Source organism: Poecile atricapillus, chromosome Z (assembly GCF_030490865.1).
Source record: "Poecile atricapillus isolate bPoeAtr1 chromosome Z, bPoeAtr1.hap1, whole genome shotgun sequence".
Taxonomy (NCBI): domain Eukaryota; kingdom Metazoa; phylum Chordata; class Aves; order Passeriformes; family Paridae; genus Poecile; species Poecile atricapillus.
Genome location: NC_081289.1, coordinates 25,840,116 through 25,858,413, shown reverse-complemented (window position 1 = coordinate 25,858,413; position 18,298 = coordinate 25,840,116). Strand labels below are relative to the sequence as shown.

The 18,298-nt window shown below is 48.8% G+C and overlaps 1 protein-coding gene across 1 annotated transcript in view; it reads right to left on the bottom strand.

Moving 5' to 3' along the window:
* Positions 1 to 15,726, bottom strand: part of LOC131592710 (PRKCA-binding protein) — a 30,079-nt gene extending 14,353 nt beyond the window's left edge. The window contains exon 1 of the mRNA XM_058864419.1: positions 15,707 to 15,726. The gene's annotated coding sequence lies outside the window, so the exon portion shown is untranslated. The remainder of the gene's footprint in view (positions 1 to 15,706) is intronic.
* Positions 15,727 to 18,298: the final 2,572 nt, after the last annotated feature.

The following is an 18,298-nucleotide window of genomic DNA, read 5'->3' as shown; positions in this document are numbered from 1 at the left end:
GTCAATACCTCTTTGGCTGCCCCCTCAGTATATTTCTTTTCACAACAATCCTTCCTGTGCTTCACATCTTCATTAGAGCTTGAGACTGGGGCAGGAGCCTCCACAGCAGGCCCTCCCCTCTGCCATTTCAGGGAGTAACTGTGCAGAGGAAATGGATAAAAGGAGCCCAGGGTCAGGGTTTAATTACCCCATTGCGTGCAGAGACGAGTGATGGACAGAGACTGTCAGTGGGTCACTGATTAGCTGCCACAGAGCAGCCAGAGGAGTGGGGAAATGTGATGAGCCCCTGGGACAGGCCAATGTTGGGAAGAGCTGTGAGACATGGAGATGGCAGCTTGTTGTGAGAGACACTTTTTCTTTTAGTTGTTTCCCCAGTCTTTCATCCCACTATTTGTCCCCGGTCCATCAGGAGTCCTGTGGGCTAAAAAGTCTCCTGCTGTGCCATGACTGCTTCACTGGTTAGGGACAAGTTGCTGCTGGGGTGACAGGTCCCCTGGGGGGATGGAGAAGAAGGAGTGTCTCCTGCCAGCTCTGATGATCTCTTGTCTCCCTGTGGCAAGGTGGCAAGGAAGGATGGAGGGGAGAAGGGAAGGACTAATGGGGGAAGGAAAGGAAGAAGGCTGAATGAAATGGCTACTGGCAGGTGAGGTGTAATACAGACAGTGCTCCTCTGTGCAGAAGTGAACTTCTTCAGTGAGATCAGCCCAACAAAAGTGCAAACCAGGCTGCCTGTTTTCAGCCCCACTGCATAACCACTGCCTGCTTGGGACATGGCTGAATGCCTCAGGTAATAAATCTGTCTGGCATCTGTTGGGTCTGGGACTGAGAGAGACCAGTTTTATTCTCTTGGCAGATTTGGTGACCTGGTTTTGTGTAGCAATATGGAGAAGAAGCAAGTTTCAGCAAGTCTTAACTCTTCTTCTCCTAATTCTGCTTCTTTTCTTCCCACACTCATATCAAGCCCTTGTTCCTCATCATGCTGTCTCTGAGCCCAGCCTCCCTTTTCCCACATTTAGAGAACTCAGTCAGCTCATATCCCTGACCCTGCCCTCAAGTCCTGCCATGCAGTGTCACACCTCACACTCAATCTTCTTCCACCAGTCTTGTTACCCTCGGTCTCAAGACTCCTCTTTCTTCTCCTTTTCTCTACAATCCCTATTACACATCCTCTTTTGGAGTTTGACCTTCAATTTCTACCTCCATTCACAGTTGTCCCCCAAGGTCCTGCTTCCTATGTTCACTCTCCCTATCACTCCTACCCTTTCCTCTCCCATTCTTGCTTTTCCTCACTCATCCTTTATCCCTCTTTCCTGTCCCCTTCATCCCTGATCTCCCAGGGTTGTTTGCATGAATAGTTTCTGGAATCATGAGATCACTGTTTTTTTTCTGTCTCTGTCAGTGGGAACATCACATTAAGGAGCATGGATAAGTGACCGGGGGCCATTGGGGTGACTCTGGCACCCCCTCTCCCCACCATCCCTTCCCCCCTCTTCTTCTGTATCAAAGGAAGCTTTGTTGTCCAAAACCAGAAAGAGAAAAGCAGATAAAAAGGCGGAACATGTGATCTCATTGGCTTTATTTAGACACCCAGCTATTCCTCCTCTCTTTTCTTGATTCATGCAAAATTATCTAAGTAAGAATCCATAACCCATCCTTGGGCTTCTCATTTGTGAAAGAGATGGTGGTAGATTCTTTTTTACAAAGGGACTCCAACAGCTGACCTCTTGGTCTGCACAGGGTGCAAAGATGACCCTGATGGGGCTCTCTAGACAGTGTAATGCCTTTGATTACAGTAGTCTTCGCATCAGGAGTGTGGCATCCCAGCATGTGAAGTAGAATTGAAGCAGGGAGAAGCAAAGCCTTTTCCTTAAAGTTTCACCATTGTTTAGTGTAGAATTCCAAGAGTATCCAGCAATGCATTGCTTCATCAGGGGCACTGCTTGGTGGGGAGGTTTAAATTTGCAGCATTAGATGCATAACGTTTGAATTAATGAGCTTCTGGATCTTTCAGGGACTTGTTTTTTTGAGAAGGGCAAAATTCTTCATGTCAAGGTGCTTCAGTTGCCTTTTGTGATGGAGATGATCAGTGTCCTGGCAAGCACCATCTACACAGAGCGACTGTGGGAGCAGTGGAGCATAGCTGAGGTTGCAGGAAGAATCTCTGTGTCTTTGTTTGGATTAATTTACATGAATCCAGGAGGCAGGAAAAAGGATTATTATATATTCCTTTGTTGTTACATATTGGATGAGTTTGAGGCTTTCCAGTGAAAGCTGCCCTGCACACTGCCTTCAAAACAGTATGGTTGACTAAGCAAAAATCCTTATTGTGGGCAGAGCCTTATGAATATAAAGAGTTGGTCAGTGCATCATTTTCATGATGTTTTAACCAGCTTGGTTAAAATCCACCAGACAAGAAGTCCTTCTAATATGGGAATATAATGGCCCTTTTATCTATAGTCCATTCCCCTTCTCTACAGGAGTAAAAGTTCTCTGCATAAAGCCTTACATCCACAGCTTTGTATGTGTGTGTGAGAGATGTGGCTAGGGCTGAAATTTAATGATTGTTTCAAGAACCTTCCAAAATAGTTAAGACACTAAATGGGAGAAGAGTGCAGAAAGCTTGGCAGATGGACACAGGCAGTATATGCCATTTTCATCTAAAGCATGACATGGACTGAGATCGACTCAGGACAAAGGGTGGTCAGAGGAGTGAAGAGGGTCAGTAGAGAAGAAAGGCAAAAGGATTTGCATCAGGTGAGACTGAAGAATTTTATTTTGTTGCAGAACACAGTATCAGTGAAATATATACCCAAATGCTGTGAAAGGAAGGGAGGTGGGAATTTGGCTAAGGAATTGTTTCTGTTGCAGAAAGGTCATTGTAGAAGTTGTGGTGACTTTGGCATCATGTGATCTTTTACATATCTGTGTACGTGTAAGGTGACTCAGTGAAGCAGTATGTGCAAGGAGACTATAGCTGGAAGGAAGCCTGTGGGAATGCCTGAAGTATAATTTCAATGGGGTGTGGGAAGACGTGATGTTCATGGGCATTTGCCACAGCTTTTCTGTGGTAGGAGATCATGCCTAAGAAGATTTACAGCAGCAGTGAAGGGAAACTATACAACCCATCCAACAGAGAGTGTTAGCTCCAGCTTACAACCAACTAAATCAGTAAATGTGGAGGCAAGAAAGAGACTCTTTTTGTGCCTCTCGTGTGTTTTAATAAATGCCGAATTCCCATGAAAATCTAGACTCATCATAGCTGCTGCTTGACTCCTGCCAGTTCTGGGTCCCTATCATTTGATTTTTCTGAAACAGGCACCATGACTCAATTTACAAGATATTTCCATTAGCATGTTGGGCTTATTCAACTTACATGTTTGTCTGACTCATTCTTCCCCATCTCTAAGAGAAGCCCAATGGAAGCAGAGGGGCTTTCACATGGATGCTCAAGGTCGCTATCAGATAATAGGTGAAGAAATGTTTGCCATGACCAAGCTATGGTCATTTTTTGCCATTCCTTAGTCACTTGGCAGCCAATGGAGGGAAGAGGCGAGAGCAGGGTGGGGGAGAATAAATGAGACAGAGGGATGAGAACAAAAGATCCTTTTGTGGTACAGAGAGAGAGAAAAGGGAAAGCATCACCAAATGCCCAGAAGCCATGTTTGTAACAAGAGATCTATTCTCTCAGCTACTTGGAAAACAACTTGGAGTAAAAGGCTCTGGTTGAATTAACCCTTCACGGAGGCGATTTACTGAGCATGAAGAGGCATGGCCACGGGAGATGTAATCTGTGTGGTGAGGTAGCAGTCTTGGTTCTTGGGCAATTTAAAACAACGGTTGGTTGTCTAGGAAGAGGAGCTAGGGATGATATTGGGTGGTTTGACCATACTCAAGTTTTAAAACGCCAGATATCCTTTTTTCATTGGAGCTTTGGTTTTGGAAGAGATCACCAGAGGGGTGATCTCTGCAGCATATGAGGTGATGACTTTTCTATTGATGTTTTTCCTAGGGATGCTATGGAGTAAGGAAAACACCACCCCTAAAAATATATGGCTTACTGCATCATAATCTTGTCCCATCACAGCCTCTGTGAATTCAGGTTCTGTTGCTGGCCTTCAAAAACTCTCTCCTTACACATTGTGTCTCTCTTGCTCATGTCTTGGTTCTCCCTTTGATTGAGAAAATTAGGGGAATTTGGGGTTCTCTGTACAAACTAATTGAAAGCATGCCAAATCATCCATTTCCAAAGAAACAACCATCTTTAATTCATTGTCACCTCCCTCCCTTAGCCTCCTCCACATTACTTATATAGAATTTTCCTCTTTAATTGAGTGGATCTTTGGGTGAAAAGAGACTCCGGGCTGGTGGTACCAGAAAAAAGCTCCACTCAAGGAAAGAGAACATGCACCTATTTGAAGATAAACAAGGGATATCAGCATATGCTGTGTAAGTTTGACTGCGAGCTTGTTTCTGGGTACTCTAAAGGAGCGAGACAGACAGATCTCAAAAAAGGCTTCTTCTCCTCATTACAGTGCAGGAGGGACAGCACCCTGCCTCTGGAGCCTCCTAATACAGTGCCAGGCAAAGGGATGCCAAGAGCAGTGGAAAGCTATTTCTCCTGTCTGCTTCATCATCTCACCAGCTCAGGAGCAGTGTTCTCCCATCATGGGTCACCCATCCCCCTGGCCTGATGGCGCATATGGGGAGGATGCAGTGGGTGCCCCTGGATCCCGTGGTCAGGTGGGCTGCCAAGCAGATGTGAGATGCAAACAGCCTTACAACTGTGCTTTCGTAAATAAGCCATCACATGGGACTCGTGCATGTCTGTTAGAGCAGCAGTTTGAAAACCAGGAAAATCATGTGGCAACAGAAGTCCGCAGGCTCCCAGCCCTCCCCCACACCCTGACATTCTTGCTCCCTTTCATTTCTATCTCTCTCTCTCTCTCTCTCTCTTACTGAGGTGGTAACCTCAAAAGCTGAGTTAGTGAGAGTTTTGCCCCCACTAAACTCATCCAGGGCTTTGGGGTATTTGTGTTGGCACTTGGTGTTGGCGCTCAACCTACTTGTGCTACTCAGGCCACCTGTGATGTGTGATGTCCCCTGCAAGCCTGCCAGGGGAATTTGCAAACTCAATCTCCTAAAGGGATCGAAGGACATTTACCCAGAGGGGATGTTAAATATGATTAAACCCATTGCTCAATGGGATTTTCACTATTGCAGGTGAGTCTGGCAGAAATTGTCTTTTTCTTGGCAGTATGATTTTAACACCTGATGCGCACTTACTGGAGTTACTTGTAAAGTCAAAAGAGAGAGTTCTGGAGTTCATAAACTAAAAAACCTTGAACTTCTCCACTGCTGCTTCATATAACTCATTCACAGTAGCACAGCAAAGCAGGAGTTTCAGAACATTGAGACCTCAGCTGAGCTAAGAGCAGGTGGTGTCCTGTGAACAAAAAATGCTACTACATTGTCAGTTAATGCAGGTCTTTGAGCCTTGGCTCCACTCATGGCCTCCTATTGTAACTGCGGTCTTAGGTGTATATGCCAACCAGCCTTGCTGAGTGCAAAGAACTCAGAGCCAGGAAGGAACTGAGGGATTTATTGATCTGTGCCAGGTGAGGCTCTACCTGTCCCATTGTCCTAGCACTTGGGTGCTGTTGTTGATTACACCTTCTTCTGCCATACATTCCTCTAGCTATCATTTCCTCTAAGCTGGCTTTTCCTAGCTTAGAAGCTCAGGATCTGAGTCTACAGTTCATAAGATCTTTACTTTTTCTTGAATTATGCATTCCTCCCAGTGCACCTCTCCTCTCCTCTCCTCTCCTCTCCTCTCCTCTCCTCTCCTCTCCTCTCCTCTCCTCTCCTCTCCTCTCCTCTCCTCTCCTCTCCTCTCCTCTCCTCTCCTCTCCTCTCCTCTCCTCTCCTCTCCTCTCCTCTCCTCTCCTCTCCTCTCCTCTCCTCTCCTCTCCTCTCCTCTCCTCTCCTCTCCTCTCCTCTCCTCTCCTCTCCTCTCCTCTCCTCTCCTCTCCTCTCCTCTCCTCTCCTCTCCTCTCCTCTCCTCTCCTCTCCTCTCCTCTCCTCTCCTCTCCTCTCCTCTCCTCTCCTCTCCTCTCCTCTCCTCTCCTCTCCTCTCCTCTCCTCTCCTCTCCTCTCCTCTCCTCGTTAGCTGCTTTAGGCTGTGTTGAATTTTGATCTGAAAATGGGACTAGTTTGGACAGAGTTAAATATTTACAGCAGATGGGAGTGGGCTTGATCGTAAAAGTTTGCTTCAATGCAGTGCTGCTTAACTGGTGTGAGTAATTTCACTATTCATGATTTAAAAGCCCTGTTTCTCTTATATCAGAACCTGTCACCCCACTTGGCAAGGTGTTTGCTGGACCAGCTTTCTATGGATAGGAAAAAGATTATTCAGCAAATGCTGAAATGAGATTCCCAAAAAGCTGACAAAAATCTTTAGTTCCTCAGTGACTAGATGCTCCAGGCTATCTCCTTCTCCACGACCTGTGAATGATTCATAGCAGAACATCTGCATCTTCTTCACAATTTGATCCACCAGGCCAAATCTGTTCATCACTCAGCATCTTAGCCCTAAAGAGGAAAATCATCCTGTCTGAGAAATTCCCTAGCCAGGAATCATAGAATCATAGAATCATAGAATCGTAGAATCATAGAATCATAGAATCATAGAATCATAGAATCATAGAATCATAGAATCATAGAATCATAGAATCATAGAATGGTGTGATCTGGAAGAGACATTAAAGGTCATCTAGTTCCACCCCCCTTGCCATGGGCAGGGATGCCACCCACTAGACCACGTTGCTCAAAGTCCATTTAACCTGACCATAAACAGTTTCCAGGGGTGGGCAGGGATGGCAACCAGTGTTTGAAATGAGAAAACAGGACCTGAAAACCTCTTACAGGATTTATATTTTGACTAGGTTTTCTTGAAAGAACAAAATCTCAACTTTCATCCAGTCTAATATAGTGTGTGTAAGACATTGCCATAGTGTTACTTATCAAGGGAATAAAAATACTTTGACACAGGATTAAACCCTAAATAAAGGAAAATTAAGACTGTTTACAAATAAACGATATCTCAACATAAAAGTTTCTACCTGGAGAGTCTGGCAAGTCAGTCTAGGCTATAGTGCTGCCAAATCCTTTCCCTCTGCACTTGTTCTGTCTCTGCTTTAAAAAAAAAAAAACCAACAACAAAGCAGAAAGAAATGTGTAGTGACGGGTAGGAGACGTTGTGGTCCCGGGGAGAAGCAGAGCCCCATCTCCTTACACAGCTAGCAGGGAGTGGAGCAGGAGAGAGGAGGGTAGCACAGTGCTGTACAGCTGCAGGGCTGCTCACAACAGGGCAGAGCTCCCAGAGAATGTGCTCTTTGTTCCCTGCCTTTAAAGGGTAAGAGAAACACTTATGCATGGCAAATTAGCCCAAAAATGTATTTCTCTAAAACACCCGATTGTCTGGCCAGCTCTGCAGCTGCAGGGAAGTTCCAGAGAGAGAAGGGGGAGGCGGCGGGGAAGGAGGAGGGAGGCAGGGAAGGAGGATATTGATGGCCGGGATAGGGGGGGGCAAGGCAAGATGATTGTGCGAATGAGGGAGAAATTCTCATGCCACCATTCAAATGGAGCTGACCAGTGAGCCAGGGGACTCCTGACAGAGGGGCCACGTTGGTGGTCAGGGGACCACGATGTCTCCTGGGGGCAGGAAGAAGAAGGGACACAGACAGCTGTGCTGTGGACAGCGTGGGAGCAGGCACTGGTGCAGCCGGCGGTGCCGGGGAGTCCTGCCACCCGGCAGGTTCAGCTGTGCCATCTGGGCCAGGATGCTCCGCGAGCAGTGCCATGCTCCTCTAGTCACCGTGTCACGCGTGCCGGGGGGCTGTGACTCCTCTCCTGCTCCCCAGAAAAGTGCACAGGGTTCGACTGTCTTCGAGGAGCAGGGCCCGTGCTCTTCCCAAGAGGTGGCACTTGGGTTTAAAACATCCCAAATGTACCTCTTGATTAGGAAAATCTGGGCTTGTTAAGAATTGCCAGCTTAATGCTGTTACCCATGTAAAAACTCCCAGATCATTGCTGGCAGAAAAGTGATTTCTTGAACTTCCCTGGAGTTTGGGAAGCAGAACCTAGTGATAAGATTCTTGACAACGGCTTGGACTCTGAAGTTCATGGTGAGTGCCACAGTCTTCTCCCTGCCCTGAGGGATGCCACTGAAAGCAGTCAGTCCTACCCTGAGCATAGCTGATACCTCAGAGTCCAGGGACTGTCTCCCACATGGTCTGGGATGAGACATCCTCTTCACGTGCGTGTATTTATTTTAATTTCCATTACCTGCTGACATGGAAAGAGAGGTGGACCCTGCTGCAAACTACGGCCCTTTGCAGGCACAGCCTCGAGGCAACCTGACTTGTCCTCACCACTGCTGACTGAATGCTTCTGGGGACATCTGCAGAGTGATCAAGATGCTGCCTGCAGAGGAAGCAGCTCAGGCTAGGCTTTGCCTTTGAGGAGTGCACTCAGGGGTGCACTTGCCTGCAGAAATCCAGGTCCCAGTGCTCTTTCCTTTCCTCCACATGCCATGGCCTATTTTGGGCAGACACTAACTTCTTCAAAGTCACCAGTTCCACCTGCTGTGAGGGCTGGTGGGACTGGGAGGTAGCCTTAGGTTAGACTGCCCATGAGAAAAGAGAGAGACATAAGAATGTCAGGTGGGATTTGGATTCAATATATTCCCACGACTGTCGAGCTCAGGTGTAGGATTGATGTTTCCCCCAGTTCAAGCTGGTCCAAGAAAACTGTACTCTGTTTCCAGGTTGCTGTTATACTCATGTGACCAAATGTTTTTAAGGAAAGCCCTGTAACTCTTTGGGCTTGTAATCCAGAAGTCCTATAAAGTCACTTCTCACTCGATTGGAGGACACAAAGGACAAGTGGATCTGGATGATTTATCTGAACAAGAAGTGATTTTGACTGATGCTGAGAATTATTCACAGAATCACAAAATGGGTCAGGCTGAAAGGGACAACAGGGGGTCATCTGGACCAGCCTCCCTGCACAAGCAGGGTCATCCTAGAGGACATGGCACAGGATTGTGTCCAGACAATTCTGGAGTGTGAGGGAAACTCCACAACCTCCCTTGGCAGCCAGTTCCAGTGCATGGTCACCTGCACAGTAAAGAAATTCTTCCTCATATTCAGGTGGAACTTCCTGTGCATCAGTTTCTGCCCATTCCTTCTGGTCCAGTTGCTTGGACAATTCATGCCTTGAATCTTGCCTATCCGTTTTTTCTTTTCAGAAAGATGCTTCTTGTTTCATGAAGATGCTTTCGTTAACACTAGGTATGGAAGTAACTGCTGGATGCAGAGCAGGATCTGACTGAGGGAAGCCAGAATCCAGTTTGAGAATTTCCTACAGTGGAGAAGCTCATTTTCTTGAAGAGGTGTGATGAGCAGAGGAGGAGATGGGGAGCTGAACCATGAATGGCTCACGAAATGAAGGGTTGAGAAGCTTCTGGCAGCTAGTATAATCCTGTCATCACTACCTTGCACATTTCTTTATGGCCAATTCACTCATTTTATGTTTACATGGGAGAAGGGAGGATGAAAAATGTTAACTTTAATCAAGTCAGCAATCCGTCTTGGCTTTGATACTCTTCATTTTCCACTCAGGTGAAAGAGATTCTTCTGCGTGTACTGACATATATCCCTGTGATGAGGGGGATCTGTCCTGTTCTCTCCTCCCCTCTCAAACCTTTGCATCCCTGCCACTCCTCATACGTCCCTCTAGAAACACGCTGAACTGCCACCACACAAACTTCTGTGACCATGTTCCATGAACTTAAGCTTAATTTCTAAGGCCACAAAGCTACAGTGGTGCCAGTGCTGGGTGTCAGGGATTGGCACCTTCAGGGACTGGGTGACACAGACTGATGGCTGAGTTCTGAGATCACTTGTGCCAAGGTGGGACCCAGGGAAGGCAGGAATCCAAGCATGCTCCACCACTTTGTGGAGATCCTGAGACCTCCCAGTTATGGCAAGGATGTGGCATCATTGGGTGGGCATGACTGGTACCAGGGAAGCATTTATTGGTAAATAATTTGCTAAGAAATGGGATTTCAAGGGAATGAAGTTGCAAATTCAGACAATTCAACAAACACTTTTGACTGGAAAGTGAGTGTGGGAGACGGATTTTTAAAATATCAAAACATTTCATTTCAAGGCAATCTTCCTGAATTATTCTTTTCTACATGCCAAAATGCTGTGAATGGACATTTTCAAAGTGAATTTCTGACATTTTGTTTCAAGCCAGCATTTTGCATTTAAAACTTGACCCAGGCTGAAAGATGAGAGGTCAATCACAAGACCCTAAAACAATGAAATAAAACTTGCTATTTAAAGTTCAGAATAATGTCTCAATCTCTGAGTTATGCCATCTGAAATAAAAACTAAAAATCACCATAGAGCTCCTATGCATGTTCAGATCAACATGGCCCTACCTGACACCTCTGAAGAGATGGAGTCACTGGAGCAGAAACAGTATGGTTGGGATAAAACCAGCCAGTAGTGTCCTGAAATGAACTGAAATATGCCCTTATGCATCCCAGACAGAATTTCACTCTTCTATCGATAAATTTCACTTTGATCTCAATGAGGCTCTTTATGGAGGGATGTGCTCCTCTTAGGGATGTTTGCAGCCCTTCAGCTCCATTGGTAGCAACAGGCAGAGCAATGATGGGCAAAGCCCCTGTGCCTATGGCAGTTTTACTCTGCTGGCAATTACCTTTAAGCAAATTGGCAACCAAAGTGTTTTCATTTCCCATCAATCCCTGGGAGCACTGTCCCACTGATCTCCATGAAAACCAGAGAAGTTGCTCATGAGCATGTGCCCATAGGCAGCTCCAGGGAAAAATACCAAACATAAGCAAAGTCTGGGTGCAAGAAAATCCCTGCTAATTTGGGAGGTGGTCCTACTGCTTATAATGGGTGGGTATGTTGGGGGACGACAACCAAGCAGGGTGAAGGACTCTAACAGTGTTTTGAGAAGATGCTGTACCCCCCAGCTGCCTCTTCTGTACAAAGGTTCAGTCTCAAGGGACGTGAGGATTAGCTTTCCTCGCCAGCCCCAACTCCTCACTCCCGCTACCCCGTCCTCCCTGCCATGAGCACGTGGTCCCAGCTGGCCATGAATAGAGTTGGCACGGGTGGGTCCAGCCTGAGCCGCTGGGGCTCACGACTCCCGACCTGAATAAGCAGCATAAAGGCACAGAGCAGCCCCGTCGCGGCTCTGTCCTGACCCATCCTCCCCAGCTGCAACAGCATCCGCTGTGGGCCCAGACCGGCCATTCTTATCGAGTCTTTCTGTGCAGTTTGACTTTCTCTCCCTCTCTCATCTCCCCCCCTCTACACCCTTGCCTTTTTTTTTTTTTTTTAATCCCCCTTTTTCGAACATATCATTACAGGAGCAACAAAAAAGATGGGACAATACAGCCATTGATGAAGTGCTCTCGTCCTCCAGTCCCGATCCCCCCCACTCCCTCCCTCCCCTTCTCTGGTGCGTGCCAACACTCTTTCCACCCGCCCAGGGCTGGAGCCAGCGCCAAACAACCTCTGCTAATAAACAAGAGGAACCAGATAAACCAGGAACACAATAGAGGGATTTGTTGCACTTTAGTGGTGGTGGGAACAATGTCAACTCCGTGGCGCAGCTGCGTGGACCCCCTCCCATCCTCTCCCCCCAATGCCTTGTGCCCCCCGCTTACTTGCAGCCCAACACTGTGATTTATGAAAGGCCAAAGGTCAGTGTGCATTAAAGGGCTTCTTTCTTGCATCATTTATTAACCCCTCTATGACAAGGCGCACTCATTGTGGCAGTGGTGGTGGCACAGGGAGCAGGGCACAGGCAGAGTCCATCCCAGTGGCACCATGTATCTCCCAGAGGATGCTGAGACACAGGCTTGTGCTTAAGCCTGGTTTTACACTGACCTGGTGCTGGAGGGAGGAGGGGAGGCTTTGATGAGATATGTTTTGGCCAGCAAATACAACTCATGACTCCAGCACAGCTCTGTTTTCACAGCACGCAGGTCACCGTCTGCCTGACCTATGCTTGCTGCCAGGCTGGTGAGCTCAGGTTGTTGTCCATGCTGTGGCCGTGGACAACAGAGCTGACCTGAAGGGGTACCCTGAAGGTGCTGTACTTCACATGGCAGAGTTGACCATTTTGCATCACCAGAGCGTTAAGTCACCCCGTGCTACCAGGTGTTGTCACATGGGCTGCCCATGATGCAGCTGGGCAGAGAGAAGACAGGGGGTCATGGAAGAGGATGAATCACTCCAAGGTCTCCTTCTCAGGAAAGTAAAGATGTGTCCAAAATCTCTCTTTTGCTCACCAGAGCTGTTTTCCATTACAAGCAAAGCTGCCGTGTCATCATGCAATATTTTCAAGCCTTCCTGTGTAGCCATGAAGCAACATGGTAAAACAGCAGCATAACAAATCCTTAGCCTGATCTTTTTCTCCTGAAATTGCAGTGACCAGGTGAGTTTGAATGAGCCATTGCAGCGGCAAAAGCTTCAGCACAGAACTTTGAGCCCTGAGTTACAGCCCCTGGCTGTGTTTGAGTGTTCCCTGGGGACCCTCTTCATGGGCAAGCTTGCTTGGGAGGACAACAACATTGCCATCACAGGCTGGGGGTGGTGAGACAGCCCTGGAAAGGGGATGCCTGCTGCAGTTCACATCCACTGTGAGAGCAGTGGGGCTGTGTTGGCCCCTGGTTGCCTGGCCCCTCTGTCTGGGCTCAGCAGAGGGGAGGCTGTGTTGGTGGGTTGGAATATCTCACCCCTCCCTGGATGAAGGGATGGGTAACAAGGGACAAGCTTGGGAGCCCTTTGAATATGGGTGTCAGGGTGAACCCCTGCACAGGGCAGAGGGGACATGGACACTGGGGTGAAGAGGAAGACGGTCCCGCTGCCCAAATGCTGGCTGGTAACTCTGGTTACCAGCCAAACTGCTCCTGCCCTAGCTCTGGTGCCTTGAGGCCGTGCTCCCTCACTCATTCTCCCTCACATTCCTCTGGGAGCTGATCAGGGCTTGAATGACACCCCAGATGACTCTTTGCTATTAATTCCTGTGAACAGAAAGGGCTCCTTGTTCTCCCAGTCTTACTCTCTGGAGGAATTACAGGGGCCAAGGCAGCAGGCTGAAGCCTTCCCGACTTAACCCTTCCCCCGGCTCCCCAGGAGCCTCCCTGCATCCAGGGGACTAGCAGAGGTGAAGATCACCCTGGAGCCAACTTGACCACCACAGAATGAGCCCACTGGGGTCACTCAGCACTGCTACAGACACAGGTCCCATTGGGAGGATCCCCTTTTCTGGTTGTTCTGCCCAATCCTGTACAACTCCCTCCTTTTCCCCTCTAAGCATCTCTCATCTGGTGTGCAGACCAAGAGCATCCAGTTCCCTCCATTACATAACACTGGATATGCCAGACTCCATCCAAGAACAGGCAACCTGGTCTTTCTCCCCCAGCTCTACCCCTTCAGTGCAGGCTTTTTGGGGTTAGCCCTTTGGAAGTACACCTGTCCTCTCCAGCAGGCGATGCAGGGGTTAACAGCCAGGCAGGCTCTGTGCCATCTATCAAAGCAGGTAGCAGACAGACATGCTTGCCCCATTCCTCTTTGATCTTCTCAGACCTGAGTAATGCAGGAAAATTGTCCCGTTTAGCCATCACAGGTCCTTGCTATGCCCATGAAACATTAGACTGGCCAAGATGACAGGCCAGGAGCTGCCTGGGGTCTTTGCAATGTTCAGAGATTATTCTCCTCCCTACTTTCCACAAAGTTTTCCCTACACCTTCTCTCTGGAGCAGCGGCACTGTAATCCACTGCTTTAGAACAAAAAAATGCAGCTGAGCAAAGTCTGCTTTGGCCACATCAAGGCCATATGCCAATGGCAGCAACACTGTGGTGTGCTGCACTTGTGGCATCCCACACCATCCCTTGGAGAGAGAACAGGTTTTACTCCTGCTCTGGAGCCAGGTGGGACTCTTGGAACCACATCCCAGACCCAGTCCCCAGAGAACTTCCTGAGGACTCCCACCTCCTCCTGAGGTGATGGGAGTGCAGGGTTATGCAGCAACCAGCACCATCCAGGCTTTGTTGCCCATACAGAATGATAATCCTGGAGGAGGGCAGTCACTGTGACATTTCTTTAGCTGCCTGCACAGGACGCTGGGTTGTCAAACAGCCCAGTCCACCAGTAAACAACTCCAGGCACTGCCTGGTTTGTGTTCCCCCTGACATCCCATGGCAAAAGTTCCTGTACAGCTGTCCTGTAACCACATGGTTGCTGTATGGTGCTGCCAAAACCCAGGCAGGGCTGCAGGCAGCTCTTTGCATTTCCCAACTGACCCATACCACTTCCTTTCTCCTCAGGCTGCATCACAAACAAACAGTTCATCAATGCCCACAACTGGAACCTCAGAGGCACCTGGAAGGGTCTGAGACAAACAGGGTCTTTGGCCAAGAACAGTGAGGGGTGATGAAGATCAGAGCCCAGCAGCGGATTCTGTGCCCAGCTCTCAGTTGGGAGGCTGCCTGTGGCACAAGGCAAATCAAAGGGCATTTTGGAAATTGTGGCAGATACAGAATTGAGGAGGGTGACACAAACATGGCCTTCAGAGACCCTCTGCTTCTCTTGTTCATGGACAAGCCTTGAAAATGACCTGCACTCTGGGAGCCTGGGAGAGTGGTCATGACATTGGGTGGGACAGGAATTTGGAGATAAGGGCATGAGGAAGTGGTGGAGATGGGGCTGGGCTTGGGTGCTCCAGCAAAGGGTACGACCTGGTCCTGATCTCTCTCAGGCTGTCATCAGTCATTTCCCGTGATATCTCACGAGTCAGACCATCTGCAGACTCACAGGTTTTCCAGACATTATAGTGATCTTTCCCTTTGCTCCTCCCTGCTTTTTCTCAGAGCATCACACTTATGCAATCATCAAATAAAAAGGGTATCACTTTTAAACCTTTCTAGTTTATCCAATTTTCTCATGACTTCCTCTGTGGGTGGTCAAATGGTCACCTGGCCACTAGCTTCCACTTGCCCCCAGGGTTGAATAATGAGCTTCCCAGCTATCCCATGGCCATGATGATGAGGTGTGGTAAGGCCCAATGCATCTTCACACCGAAGGGGATGTACAGTCCTCACTGAGGATGTCGGGTACACTATTTCTGACTGGGACAGCAAGACTTCCAACATGGAGCATCTGTCCCTGACATCATCAACCCTCCCATGACCATCTGGGTTGCTTGGTCCTCTGCCCCCCTCTTTCTCCCTCACCGTCAGGGAGACAGACCCCCTTTCCAGTAGGAGGGCTGTCCCCCTCCTCAGCAAGCCATGCCAGGCAGCAGCAAGCTTCATACCGACAATGATGCAAATCCCACTTAGGAGAGAGGGCAGGTCAAGGGTTTGGCTTTGGTGTGAGAAACCTACTTTCCCTCCCTGACATGACGTTGGTATAGCTATTCCCTGCCCTTCCCACAGCATCACAGGGGGGATACAGCCACAGCAAATCCACACCAATCTGCCTGGCACAGGCAAGAAGGCAGCAGGAGCAGAACCCACTCCCACGCCCCAATCCCAAAGCTTGTCCCCCCACCCCCACTCCCAGCCACCTGTCCCTCATTGTCTCACGTGCCCACCTTCACATGAAGGGCATTTTGCAAAGAGGAGGTGGTGCCCGCTCATCCATTCCAGTGCCTGTCCCCATCCCGGCCACCGCCGCCGCCTCAGCTCCTCCTAGCCCGGGCTTCCTCTCCCGTCTTTGGGTCTGGAGCAAGCTGGACGCTCTTAAAAAGCTTTTTATGTGCGTGCGTGTGTGTGCGCGAGTGTGTGTTAATCACATGATTGTCATTCACCTGTATCCTGAACAAAGACCGTGCACTGTTTAAGGCCCAAAGAAGAAAGCCAGAAGGGGAAGGGGGGGGTGGGTTGTTGGGAAAACTGAAGGGGCCGTTGAGAGAGCAGGCGCGCGCGGGAGAAAATCCTTATCAAACTCCCAATTCATGGGTCTCCCTTTCCCTCAGCACACTGTGGGTATTGTTTGGCTGGGGGGTGTGTATGTGTATTTTTTCGAATGTCTGTATCGTCCCCTCCTTGCTCCCCAGCTCTGACGCTGTTTTACTGTATGGAAAGATTTCACAGGGAACCCCTCCCATTTTCCCAGGCAGTGCTGGGACAATACCAGTGCTGTGCCCCTGAGTTGGGCAGGGGACAAAAGCTGGCTCTCCTGCTGGGGATCCTGCTGCTCCTCTGCTGTGGACAGGCTCTCCCCTCTGACTCCTCCCTTCCCAAAGGTGCAGGAGATAGGTGTCATCTAGCAAAACCCCTGCCCCGAAACTTCCGTGGTCACACTCGGGTGGCGGGGGTGGTCCACCAATGTGGTCCCCTTGCTGAAACCCTACCAAGCAGATGCCGCTGCGATGATGCTCCTTGTTCAGCGAGCAGCCAGCCTGGAACAGGGTGTCTTTCCTGTCATCCTTGGGAATGGTATGTACACAGGACACGTGGACAGAAGAGACTTGCACAAGGATATGCAAACACTCAGTGCTCTGAGAGGGGGCTGAAAAAAGGGGTAAACAGACTGCAAAATAAAAGAGAATTCAAAAAGTGGAGGCAGGACCAAAGGATTCAAAATACAAGAACTGGAGAAAGGCAGAAGGGAGGGGAAAAGCCCCTTCCTCAGCATTTAAATACGAGGAGACACTGAGATTGCAGAGACTGTGTGGATGGTACAAACTCCTTTGAGGACATCTCTCTCTTGCAGCTGAGCCACCCATGGCTCTGCAAGGAGGCACAAATTGGAGTTGGCTCCTGGCTGGCTGGTGGCAGCAGGCTCTGACAGGGATGGTGAGCAGCGGGAAAAACACTGGTCCAGTGCCTTGGAGGTTACTGAAATCCCTCCTTGGTCTGATTCCTTTCTTGCACAGCTGGGAGTTGTTCTCCCTGCAGAGTTTACCTGTTGCACTCGGGGTGTGAGCTGAGCAGGCTGTAAACTTCACTCAGTGTCTTGTGGGGCAATTTTGTTTGTCTCCTGACTGGGGATCTTCATCAGCAAAGCACTACAGGAGCCCTGGCCTCTCATTCCCTACCACTTGTAGCCCTGCACCCTGTATCCTCACTCCACAGGAAAACAAGAAATCACTGCCTCTTTCCTGTGGAATCCAAAGGAACTAGCCACCTGAAGGGAGAGCAAATAAACACCTTTTTCTGGCCATTTTATGTGTCATTCTCCCTTCCTGCCCCAGGTTTGAGATTCTCCCACACTCCTATGCAGGGCCCCTGTAGATTGAGGATGACCCTTACAGGCTGGGGGAAGGTGCCATGAGCTCTGCAGTATTACTGACTCTGCATCCAGTGGGCCAGAGACAACTGTGTATGAATTGACCTTGCCTCACTTGTTTTTGCTGGTCATCTGCATGCCAAACAGAGTGAGCTGCCCCATCTGTGCTGTGAGTCCTCGTCTTGTGCCAGCTACAACTGAGGCGTCTGTTGGTGAGAGAACTCATCCCAAATGGCAAGACTTGAGGTTGACAAGCTGCTGCTTTGGCCAAGGAAGCAGGGCCTCAATGCTGCTTTGCGAGGCTCTCCATTGGGTTTTCTTGTCATCAAAAAGACACATTCCTCTCTTCCAAAGGGAAGAAGGCATCATGTGAAGAAAAGTATTTGAACCCATCTTTTTTTTTCCAGAGTAGGTAATACTGAATAGAAGAAAGGTAGGAGATGATCCCTTGACAGTTATTTTTTCCTGTGGGGTGCAAGAAGCCTGTTTAAGCAGAGCGGCCTGCTTGATCCCAATGGCACTGAGCCATTTCCTCCTCCCACCTCTGTTCAGTAAAGGCTTCCCTTTGGACTTTAGCAAGGTTTTCTCTGCAGCCACCCTATGGCTTCAGAACTTTATGTACTCCAGACAACACCAGGCATGCAGGGAAACACCCCTAAGGTGTCAGCCAGTTTGCAGGGGCAGCAACCAGCCTCACAGGTTTGCTCTGAGGGCTTTAGCTCAGGTGCTCAGCACCATCCTTGGGACTGGTTCCCTCACAGTCCATGTGGTGCCAGCCAGTGTTTTTTTTCTGGGTCTTTCTAACACAAAGCTTCTGGAGAGTGAATGTCTGCTATAGGAGTTGAAAATGTTCTTGAAATCCCACCAAGCTGTCTGCCTGGGTCATATGCATTAATCTGTTTGTATTTTCTGACTTAGCACTGAAGTGTCTTCAGACTGGGTCTCCAGCAGA